Genomic DNA, 12,986 nt, shown 5'->3' on the forward strand with positions numbered 1-12,986 from the left:
TATTTTGTGATGTGATTACATCATTGATTTTTTTCCTAAATAAAGAACAGAAATATTTGTTGGTAATAGGAGAAGAATGAGCAGGATCAGGAAAAAAAAAAGGGGGAAGAGCCTCCTTTTTTTCTTATATTATCACTTTTGTTTCATTTTCCCCCTTTCTTTCTTCACTGTTCTCTTTCTATCTGAAGCCACTCCATTGGAACTTAATGAAAATGTAAAATGGGACCCATATAGCTACTTGACCCAATGAAACATTAGCAGGCAGCTGATATAAAAATAATAGTGCAATAGAAAGCAATAAGAAATGAGCCTTTTCTTCACCTTCCCGCTCCTTAGAGAGTTTCGTAATGGAATAAGCCAATAAACCTAATTTTATCTTATATAACTGACTTCTTAATGTAACAGTGTTTAGTACAGCAGCTAGTGTAAGCATCAAATAAGCAAATGAACCATATGTTCTCATGCTTAAGGAAGAATGACAATCTGCATAATAATTGACTTATTACAATTTACCTTCTGTATGTTGTCTTTGTAAAAAAAAAAAAGTTGAAATCTATCTCTTGGGAGCCTTGTTAAGGTGAGCTATACCGAGGGGAATGAAGTACATGCTGAAAATGTCCCAAACAATCTGCCACTCTTATTGTTTCATATGCCGTTGTAAAAAGCTCAAATTGAGGAGTCCACTGGCACTCTTTCTGAGCTTCATACTCAACCCTTGATTCATGCATATAAATATCATTGGTATGTAGCACATGACCCAAAGCCAAATCAAATCAATGCTATTATTTCCATTGACTTCAATGGGCTTTAGATCAGGCCCGTAACTGGGAGCTCTGCATCATGGAAAAGGAGAGTTTTAAGGAGGATAATGACTGAGTTTTGTGGATGAGGGGCATACTGGGAGAAAGCATGTTTGAATATTTAACAAGTGGGCAATGGAGACTTGTATTATGCAATGAGTGGAGGTGGAAGTCAACATAAGATAATAAGAGATGATCGGTAGGCGGAGATAAGCCAGGAAAGGCCTTGAAAGTGAAGATAACTAGCTTAAGTTTCATGCAACAGAGAAGGGGGAACCAGGGGAGGGATGCAAATAAAGGGCTGATCAAAGTGATGGGCTAGGAAAATGATCTTTGCAGCAGTATTGTGAATAGGTATGAATGGGGAAATATTTCATTTGTTAAGGTCAGAGAAAAGGATGTTGAATTAATTGAGACAGGAGACGACAAGAGCATGGTTGAGAGTTTTACTGTGCGGATGGATAGGAAAGGCTGTATATTAGCGACGTTATGCAGAAAGAATCTGTGCCCCTCATGCTTGGGAGACACTTCCTGTAAATATCTGCATAACTATCACACTACCCACCTTCAAATCCCACCTCAAAACTCTCCTTTCCCATGATGCCTCCAAAAAAACTTGAGAGTAGTTAGGCTGCTGGTGTTCAATGACCACTACCTATCACCAATGTTGTCTCCTTGTTTCCTTATACTGTGTCTGTATCCATCTGTTGTCGTTGCCTTACACACAAATTGCAAGCTCCTTTGGGCAAGGACTGTCTGTTTGTTCTGTGTTTGTGCAGCACCTAGCACAGTGGGGTCCTGGTCCTCGACTAGGGCTCTAAGGTGACAGGGTAATACAAATACTAACAATAAAAGTTGTTAGAGGGAATGAAGGAAAGGAAGGGAAGCTGAAGGGAGGGCATGTCATATTTTGTCAGTTTCCTTTTGGAAGAAGTCAGTTAGCTCCGGTGCAGAGAGAGAATTGGAGGCAGAAGGCAGGGGGACACGGGAGAAGGTTGAGGAGTGAATCAAGCACTGGGAAAAGTCATCTGAGACTGTGAGTGAGGGATTCAATTAAGTAGGAGAACTAGAATTGTTTAGCTAGCAAGAAGGTAGAACTAAAGGAGAAAAGAACAAATCTGTAGTGGAAGAAATCAACCTGGTCATGGGATTCCACCAGAGATGCTCTGCAGCATGAAAGTAGGAGCTGAGGAAGCAGATGTTGGGGGTGAACCAGGGCTGGAGTTGGCAGGGCTGACCTTGTGATGAGAGAGAGAGGGGCAAAAGAGTCAAAAGTGAAGGAAAGTCAGGAATGAAGATAACCAACAGTCACATCAATGAAAGAAAGGGAAGAAAGGGCAGGGAGTAGAGGCCTGAACACTGATGAGAAGTCATTGGTGATGGTGGACTGGAAGTCATGGAAAGGCTGAGTGGCAGGGCATGAATGTGAGGCTGATGAATAATGCTGAAAGAGTCTAGAGGATGGTCATAGGTGGGGAACTCAGAAGCAGAGGGATCAGAGAAAGAGCAGTGCTTGGTCAAATTAACAGCCCTTCTGGATTTGGAGAGTTTCAGCCATCAATTCCATTTAGACCAGTGTGATTTCATGGTAAATATTTCATCAGGGGTTGGAATCTTTCAACTGCACGAGCAGATATTAGTGCACCAAGTTGCATATGCAGCTAACTGTGTGTGAGAGTAAGTAGTAGACCAACTTTTCATGACAGTAAGTGTCCAGGGACTGATAATCAGGCCTTTTACATCTGAGGGGTGGACATACAGTAAAGTAGGGAATATATGTGAGACAGCAGCAGTTTTGATTTTATGTTTACTCTTTAAGTGTGTTCTAGAGGAAGGAAGAATCTTTATGGGAGTGAATTCACTTGCGCACAAAGGATCATATAAGACTCTATACACCATTTAAATCCCACTTAAGTCCTGTATTAAGGGCCTAACTTTACACCAGGACTGAGTTTGATCTTATCAGTGGCTGTATCTGAACTTATAATAATACCTGAGACATCATGAACAATAATGATCAATGGTGGAAGTAGATCTAATAATAACTGTGTGGGCACGCTGTCACAGGGTAAGTGAGATTTTCTCTGGAGCTCCTGCATTGTTAATGTCTTTCAAAAACAGCAGGATTTACTAACAAAATAGGGAAAATTGGCAGGCTATCCTTCTGTCAATTATATTTGACATTTACTCTTCTACTTTCGCTATAGAATTCAACAATAAGTGGATGTGGATTCTTCCACTCTCAGTAGAAAGCTATATTATATTTCTTCCACCTGTGGATTCTTGGCTCAGGTTCTCAGGTCTGTAGGGACTATGTTTCACTGTCCCCCCTTCACAGGCCAGAACCATATTGAAGAAACCTGCCACCTACCTTGGCTGGACCATGAGTTTTGGAGTATGACTGTTGACTGCATGGGAGGATTATTCCTCCTCCCTTGTGCTAGGAGATGGTAATTTTCTCACGCAAGATGCATCTTTCAATAAGGTAGCAGTCACCTGGTGGGTGGTACTGAACAGGTTGGTTACATGGGCCTTATCTGAATTGGTCCTTGATTAGTTTTGCTATGTAATATCGATTGCTAAATTTGTAGTTGGAAATATATTTTTCTTCCTGCAAAAAGAACTGTGTATGGGCGGGAGAGGACTTTGCCTTCCTTAGTATACTTCTGTAGGAATTGCTCAGTGGTTGCCATATTTATTTATTTTTATTTGAGCAGGCTGGCTAGTTATTTTTCATATGTAGGATGGAAGGTTATCTCCATTTGCAGTTTGTGTAATTTGATCATTCACAGGCACCCGAGGAGCTAAGTATTGTATATATTGTCACATTGTCACAACTCTGAGGTTGGGCAGGGACTCTGGCACATTTTCCTAGATTTGTCTTGAAATGGGCAGATATGGTGGGGCTAGACAGAAGGTGTGGCCATTTGGTGGCTTTATACTGTGGGTTTGTGTACACTGCATTGCAGTTAGAACTATAGGGGTGTGAATATCAATGCTTACCAAAGTATTTATCTGCAACCCTTCCATGTGGACATTACATGTGCAAACTAAAAGATTCCCAATTCGCATTATATAGTCATTTTCTAACACGACTACATTAATGTGAACTAGGAAACTTTTATTTTACACCCACATGTGGGAGTTAGAATGCAGCACTTTGGTGCACACTGTTATTCACACCCCCATAGTCAGAAGCGTGGGGCAAAGTATATAGTGTTCATAGCCTGAGTTCACACTGAGTCTAGTTTTCTTCTTAGGAGAAGACGAGGATGGGGAGTTGTAGTTTAAAGCAGTGGATTAAGGGTGAGGATATGCTCATAGACAACCAATGCTAATGGTGTGCAAGACAGTAGAAATTTGGGAACACTGAGTAATAGTTTTCTTTAAGTTGAGTTAAATCTTTAATGAAGTTTCAGCCAATGACCTTTAAACAAGTTATCTGTGTGGTATTGTGATGGGGTTTCGACCCCAAACAAGGCCTGACTAGAGTTAACGGGGCCAACTGACCCTGTGAGAGGGTGAACCTGGAAGAGAGTCAAGGTTGATAAGGCCTAATGGCTGATGAAGCCCAACTTGGGGAAGAGCTGGGACAGACATAAAGAGAGGAAGTTGGTGGTAAGAGGGAAGCAGAAAGGAACTATGCAAGCACTCCCCCTTGTCTGTTGCCAACTCCCCTCCTCTCTAGGGAGTAAGCCCTGAGATTCTGCCTTGAATCATGGACTCTGACAAGAACACGAGAGAGTGATATAGCTATGGTAAGTAGAAAAAGCTCTACTAGTAACCCAGAGGGGGGGCAGAGCAAAAGAAGACAGATAGGAAGGAGCCCAGGGAAATGGCAACAAGGTCTGGGATTGTGTAAATTGTGATTACTAGACATAGTGTCCCTGGCTGAAACCCAGAGTAGTGGGCAGGCCCAGGTTTCCCTACGAGCCACTGGGGAAATGGCACAGTCTCCACAGTGAAGTAAGACTACCTGAGATGGTTGTCCAGCAAGACTTTGATACCGTGGAAGAAGCTATAGTAACCTGACCAGAGGGCAAAGCCATGAAGAGGAAGCATCCTGAGTCACAAAGAAGGAGCAATTGAGTCTAGAGAGAGAGAGATCAGAGGGCAAGCAACCAAAGGATGGAGTGTCTGCCTGGTTGAGAGCTAATTACGAGATGAACCAAAAGGAAGTCTCCCAGCAATGAGCAGAAAACCCTGTGACAGGTATGTATTTATGTATGCAGGAGACAAAAGCTCACAGGTAAGTCCAAAACATGGAGATCTGGGTGAAAGGTTGCAACCTGGGGTAAACATAGACAATCATAGCAGAGAGAAAGGAGAGACAAAAGGGAATATAGAGGAGAAATCTAATGAACATCTTAGATATCTGCATAGTGTGCAAGTAGTATGGGAAATAAACAGGAAGAACTAGAACTAGAAATTGTGAATTATCACAGTTATGACTTGGAGGATTAACTCATGTCAGGATTAGAATTCAAAGTGATCTTGACAAACTGGAGAACTGGTCTGAAATAAGTAGATTGAAATTCAATAAGGACAAATGCAAAGTACTACACTTAGGAAGCAATAATCAAGTGCACAAATACAAAATAGGAAATGACTAGCTAGGAAGGAGTATTACAGAAAAATCTGGGGGGATTTAAAGGATCACAGACTAAATATGAAGCAATAATGTTTCAAAAAAAGGAAACATCATTCTGGGATGTATTAGCAGGAGTGTTGTAATCAAGACACGAGAAGTAATTCTTCTCTTTTACTTAGCCCTGATAAGACCTCAGCTGGAATATTGTGGCCAGTTCTGCACACCACAGTTCGGGAAAGATATGGACAAACTGGAGAAAGTCCAGAGAAAAGCCACAAAAATTATTAACGTTCTAGAAAACATGACCTATGAGGAATGACTGAAAAAACTGGGTTTGTTTAGTCTGAAGAAGGGAAGACTGAGGGGGGTACAGGTATGTAGAAGGTTGTTATACGGAGGAGGAGGATTCTCCTTAACCACTGAGGAAGTAATGGGCTTAAATTGCAGCAAGGGACATTTAGGCTACACATTAGGAAATACTTCCTAACCATAAAGGTAGTTAAGCACTGGAACAAATTGCCTAGGGAGGCTGTGGAATCGCCATCATTGGAGGTTTTTAAGAACAGTTTAGACAAACACCTGTCAGGGATGCTCCACTTACTCCTGCCTTACTGCAGGAGACTGGACTAGATAACCCAACGATGTCCCTTCCAGTCCTACATTTCTATGATTCCATGATTCGCCTAGGTGCATCAGGGGGCTTTTATGGTATGTGTATTTTGTACTGAAGTGTGTTGCTGGTTAACAATGGACCCACTATGCTTATTTTTTCTTAGAAAACAATTAAATCAGGTCATTGAACAAAGGACTCCTGGGTTGTGCTTGGTTCTTCTGTATGCTGAAATGGGGAACTATATCAACATATCTTGTATTTTCTATGGCAACTTTGTCTCCCCAGCATATTGCATTTTGCCTAGAAGCCTTATCATGCAGTAAAACTCAGTTCAAATGTCTGTCTATATTTGCATAAAACAAATATTTGTCTTCACAAATTGTGGATAGATCCTACACTCCAGGTTATGTGACAAAATAGCAAAAATAAGATAACTACTTTTTAATTAGCAAGGAACAATGCCGTGTTATTTATTATGATTGCTAATAATATTCTTTATTTAAATATTTTAATAACCCTATTCAGTTTGATATTGTAACTTTGTTTTGATTCAAATAGGTAACATTGGTTTTCATGGTATTTATTTTGTTTGCAGTTAATTGGGCCAGTTGACTTTGAAGCTTATTAATATCAGTCTGCAGATAAAGAAAGTCTACTTTTAAACATAGTTTATTGCAATACCATTAGCATACAAATTCATACTCTGAATGGAATAAACAGGTACAAATATAAACAACTGGATCTAAGATGGACTAAGCAGAACCTTTTAACTAAAACCATAGCTGTCACGAGGCACAACTCATTCACTTAAGCTAAATTTCACTCTCATTTACACCTTTGTAAATGTCTAGTAATTTGACTGACTTTAGTGAAGTTACTTGAGAATTTGGTCCACTTTTCTACTTCTTTCTCTTGTTTTCTGTTATATTTATCTAAGTCACTTTAATACAGTCTCTCTCTCATTTGAATTCTGAATGTTCTCAGCTGAATTTTCAAAAACCAGGCCACTAATTTGGGTGCCTAAATATAGATTTATGATCCTACCTTTAGGGTCCTATTTTTAGAAATCCAGACTCATGGCCAAATTTGTAAAAGCAGTTACCCTGATGTATGTACAGTTCAGGTAATTATATGTCCAAATAGCTAGCAGTCATTATTTGTGCACAGGGCCTGGATTCAACCAATCTAGGCCTATTGGCACAATACAACATGGTTTTGGCCCAGCAATATCACCCCAAACCCTTTTGGAGGGATGTTAGTAAAGGGGCCCCTTTCTGTCCACAAACAATGACTACAGGATACCCCTCCCGTTGAGAGAGGCAAAGATAGCAAAACAGGGCAGCCCCTTTCCCCAAACTTATACCAATAGCCAGGGCTGATTGTCTTGGATGGATGTATTGACTCTGTTGCACCCTCCTCCCACACAGGGTCCTCTGTTTGGGTGATTTTGGTTGGGTTGAGCAGAGCAGTTAGTCTTGGAGTGAGTAATCCATGGAAATGCAGGGGATTGTGCACACCAGTCTCAGAGGTTGTTTCAGACTGTCTGCAGATTCAGGGAGATGTTGCTGGGTTGATTATGCTCAATTCACAGTGTGAAGCTTTTCATCATATCCAATGAGGGCTAAAAAATTACTTCTCCACTATCCCCAAAATGAAAGTGAAGATTCCATTCTAATCATATAATTCCAGGAACGTAGTGCCTAGTCACAGGCCTAAAGGGCCTATGCTTTAATCTGGCCCTTTTTGGGCATGCAATTGCCAGATCTGCACATTCACTTAATTGTGTTAATTGTGCATTCAAATTTGACACACAATTTCAGATCTAACTTTTAAAATTTTCTGTTCCTCATTATCCTAATTGCACTAGTTTTAAATAACAGCAATTTTTATAATGAAAAGGTTGTGATTCTGCAGACCTTAAAAAGGAAAAAATGTCCCATTGGCTACAGTAAAGACTGTAGAACTATTGATTTCAGTGGCGTTAGGTTGCTGTTGTACTGAAGTAAAGCAATGATGAAGCCGGGGTGTATGTGTGTAAACAGATAAAATGGTATGGAAGGTGCAACTTGCCTCGAATAATATAGCAGGGTACACGTTACCTCTGCCATAGTTTAAAATCTAATGTGTTGACACCTGCTACCTCTTCCAGCTTTTATTATCTATCAGGCTTGTTAAATACGTATTATTCTTTCATGCTGTCAAGATCAAGCGAAATAGCTGTCAACAATCTTTTGTTCACATGAGACATCTCTTTGGGAGATGATTTGTTTGGCCCAGGTAATTAAAATTTGTATATATCATCTCTGCTTGATTTCCTAAGCTTTTTTACTTAGGTGTGGCAGTTTTAATGAACACTTTTGATGCTGCTCATGCTTGTGTCTCCTGCACAAAAATGGCAAGCCATCTTTATTCCAGGAGACCATTTAAAAATGTTGACTCAGTAGAAAATCTGCTGTGTCCTCTTCATTTTCTTTTGTAACGTAAAGTCATAAGCATCCAGAGCTAGCGATTCTAGTTATAGAGATAGGACTTTATATTATGTTTATTTGACAGATAAAGCAATAATTTTAGAAACAATGGATTAATTCAAGTCTGTAATGGAGGGGTGTCTGTTTTATGCTTGTATAGCAGGATTTTCATTCATCTCATCATTTCCACACAGCATGGTCACCTATTTGTGCCATTCACCTATACTACAGTAGCATAGCTCAGACCCTGATTCAAAAAGTAAGCACATAACTACATTTAAGCCAGTGAGCTTTCTATTGACTTCACTGAGACTAGCTCAGAGTTAAGGCATACACTCAAGTAACTTACTGACATAGGGCCTCAATGAGAAAATCAGTTATATCTTCTGAAAAGTTCATTATACTCTTGTCTCCAGACATCTCTTACTGGAGATGCTTTTAACACAGTCACCTTAAATTTATACATTTTTGTCCTTTGACACATGGTAGTTTATTCACTGGCAAAAGCTGACTTTCTTGGAGGAGAAAATGTATTCCATAGTTCCTTGCGTGAGATTGAGCTTCAAATATTAATGCACATTATTATCTTGTTCAAGTACTTGGAATTACCTTGACTTTTGATGTAAACAATAATCATTATTATCAAGTTTTAAACTGTGCAAAGATAGTGAGACGTTACTGTTTTATAGTCAGCATTTCACAAGGCAAAATGTGATCACTTTTCACCACTTCTCTTTAATCATTTGCTGCTGGAGCTTGATCTAAAGCCAAATGGAAGTTAGTGGAAAGACTGCCATTGTCTTCAATGAGCTTTGGATCAGGCCCACAATTTAATAATATAGACAACATCCTGAAAAATACAAGGAACAGGCCGACTAGCCCAATCCTCTGAGTGAAATCCGGGATTAGGGTTAGGCTTTCTCCCCCTTATCTGTCTGGATGTATTTAAATTTTGTCTTGTTTTTCTGCCACACTCTGCATAGCCCCATTCTTCTCCAGAGACATATTCACACTCTTTGTTTTAACTGCCTTTCCTTTTAACTACCCTTTGAAATAATGGTGCCTGTGTCCCTTATTTACTGCCAGCTTCCTAATGTTTAGGTATTTGGACTTCTGTTTCTAAAATCATTCTAAAACTTTCATTAGCTTATGTCACAGTTTCTTTGCCAGCATAAATTTTGCTCAGTAGAGAAAGCATGTCCAGTTTCAAACTGGCTGATTATTTATATATTAGCGTAACAACAATGATTCTCTAGGCAAGAATTATCTGACCAACATCTGAGTGGACAGTAAGCAATCCTAATGGATAAATATGTGTAGCCAAGATGCCATGCATAATATGCATTAATTATTGTGATCAACTCCATGGAGGCCTTAATACCTAGAAGAGAATACAGAAAAATATCTGAGTTTGCACAGCTAAATTCAGGGAATGAATCAGTGATCTCTCTCAGCTGGATTAGCTTCATAAATTTGAGGAATTTTCCATTAGCGAGGGTTTCAAACTCTAGTCACTTTGGCAAAATGTGGTGTTGAATGTCTTGATAACAAAATCTTTACTTCCTTTGCTGTACGTGTGAGAAGTCCCCATGTAATGTTCCAAAACACAATTTCATTAGGATAGGTTGGCAGGATGCTGAGGACTGCTTTGTAGCATTCTGTGTGTAATGAACTCATCTTTATTGTAAATGAATAGACTTGAGTATGTGTCAGTAAATTCTAGAGTCCCCTTTCAGATTACTTTACACTGCTTTGGCAGTTCAAAGGGAATTTAAAACTGTGTTAAACAGGGGAATGCCTTGGCATGGGGTATATTCTGCTTATGTAGAGGGGTGTAGCCAGGTCTACAGCACATGCTCCTCCCTCCACCCTGAGTTGGCTGCATGTTCACAGGACAACGTGTTTTGGTGCTACTTGCTCACATAATGACCTCTGAGGCCCATTACAAATTGGTGTGACTCAGAAAAGCCCTGAGACTGCTGTAAATTACACTGGGAGCTGAACTGGCCTACAAGTGAGGTAATGAAAAGCCACCTTTGATTTCCCAATCCCTGATATACAAAGTGCTACACAGCTCTAGTGCATGTAAAGATCCTATGTATAACCATGTGACTGATCTTTCTGTAAGTAGGAAAAGACATTTATGTCTTTATTTACTTAGATTGTAAGATCTTTGGAATGTCTTTTTGTTCTATGTTTCCACAGCATCTAGCACAGTGGTCCATGACTGGAGTTCCTAGGAGCCAGGGCCAGGTTTAGGGGCAGGTGACCTAGTAGACTGGCAGGGGTGTTGTTTTTGTTGTTAGCAACAAAAGGGAAAATAGAATGTTTGAAGTAAAATATTTCAGGTATTCCGTATGTGGATTCATTTTCCACAAACCTCCTAGAATGTTCTGGACTTTTGTAGAACCTCATGAAACCCTCCAGACTTTCTGGAAAAGTTTAACAAATGGAGGGGACGGGGGGTGCTGAAGACACTCCTTGCATGGGGCACTATTTGATCTAGGGCCAAATACATAATATCTGAATATTCTAAACTCTCTAACTCCTGCTCAATCTGACTTATAACTCTGTACAGTGTGTGACCACATGCTGATCCACAGGTGAAATAGTCTTTGATTTTGACTATACAGAATATATAGTCTTTGCTTATTAGTCACCTAAATCTATTTTTTACCATCATTTTATAATGGCTGTGTATCTGCAGCTGTGGCAGAGACCTATTTTAAATGCCAGAGACAATTGCAGAAGAGAGAATGAAACATTTGCAAATGATTTTTCTTCATATTTACGTAAGTCCATCCATCAAATACAGTCAACAAGTATTTCTCCAAAATTAATAGAGACACCTTTATATTCTTGCACTGATGTCTAGCCAATGATGTCAATTAAAAAATTAAAATTAAAAAGTGCTAGTTTATTATGTGTGCAGCCGTTCTTAGCTAAAAATGTCAGCTGGTTGATACGTTGTTAGATCTAAGTCCACCTCTTTGTTTCATTTGTTGCTAAGTTCCAGTTTGATATGTTCCTATATGACAAAATGGCTGTTAAATCCAAACTTACTTTGTGATTGATTTACACCAGCAGAGAATTTGGACCTATATTCTGCCACCCCGTATAATGCCACATTTTTAGGAGATGAACATTGTGAGAATAAGCAACGTGAGTTACACCTGGTGAAAATGTAGATCTGAAGGTGCATCTAGTCAGCTCTAAGACATATGAAAGCATCCTGCTGAATCAGCAATGATGGCAAACAGAAAAGTCCTCCTAAACAGCCCCCCCGAACTAACATTTATACTGATACTTAATTACCCAGCACACTAAACATAAGTGTGAGAGCTTCCTTTCATTTGACATCTAGTTGAACACAGTCTATAATAATGTGTCTGGCTTCACACAAATCAGAATTTGTTCATGCAGTTCACAGACAGTGTGGTGGTGCTATATGATGAATTATTATTTGTACTTTATCAAAACTGGGACCAAATTCCATATTCAGTTACACAGAATGCTCTCAACTACATCAAGTAAATGAGAAATGCACCCGTGTAATTGAGAAAGGAACATACCCCATTGTATGTTATGCAGATAAACACAAGGATATAAATACATCCAGGAATACAAGATACATTAATCATATCCAAAATATTATTGTATTTGCTATTACCACCTACTTCCTGTTGCACTCCAGTGGTTGTTCATTTCCTTTAACAATTTAAATTCTAAATCATCTAAATGTACATTGTAAATACTGAACACCCTAGCTATGAGGCTTGCATTAGATTTTTTCTTATGTAAAATGGGTTTTATTATATCAGATTTATATCTCCCCCTCTGCCGGAAAAATTCCCTCACTTTTTATTTCCAGTGTTTGTTGCTCCACTTAACTCAGATTTGAAATGAATTTTCCCCACCTATGGATGGTTGCACATCGTGTGTGTGTGTCTATAAAAAGACGCAGCAAAAGTCTAGTGTGATCTCTCCATATTCATCAACAGGGAGGTGACAGTGTCCTGAGTCCTTGCCCCCGCAAAGTTTAACTAGCAAAAACGAGGATCAAACTCTACATTGGTTACACTCTGAAATGTCACATTGACTCAAGAGGTATAAATCAGTGAAGAATTTAAAACATAAAATCCAGGAAACATGTTGCCTCACATTTGTTGCTTGAGACAGTTGTGATATACTCATTGCTTTCATATATTTCTCCTATTTCCTTTCCACACATCTCACTATTATCTTTGAGGTTCTCATAATATTAGTCAGTAGAATCTTGTCAGTATTCACAAATCAGTGCATAACTAAGCAAGCTAAAACATAGCCACTAATAAGGTGATTTCTTAGGGCAATATAATAAAGCTGTGTATTTCATGTTTTCATTGTCTGTGAGATAGTGTTTCAGGCTCTCATCTAGACTGCTAATAACTTTTCATAAAACTGACAAAATTACACAGGCTGTCAGTCCTCATATTTCACATCGTAAGTGGCTTACCATCTGGGGTCAGGGAAAA

General features: G+C 39.3%; 1 protein-coding gene across 1 annotated transcript in view; it reads left to right on the plus strand.

Moving 5' to 3' along the window:
- The window catches only part of CNTN6 (contactin 6), a 203,638-nt gene that overhangs the window by 153,559 nt on the left and 37,093 nt on the right, over nt 1-12,986 (plus strand). The window lies entirely within an intron of this gene.

This window comes from Emydura macquarii, unplaced genomic scaffold (assembly GCF_026122565.2).
Source record: "Emydura macquarii macquarii isolate MOO-44397 ecotype Brisbane River unplaced genomic scaffold, CSIRO-AGI_Emac_v2 contig_71, whole genome shotgun sequence".
Classification (NCBI taxonomy): Eukaryota; Metazoa; Chordata; order Testudines; family Chelidae; genus Emydura; species Emydura macquarii.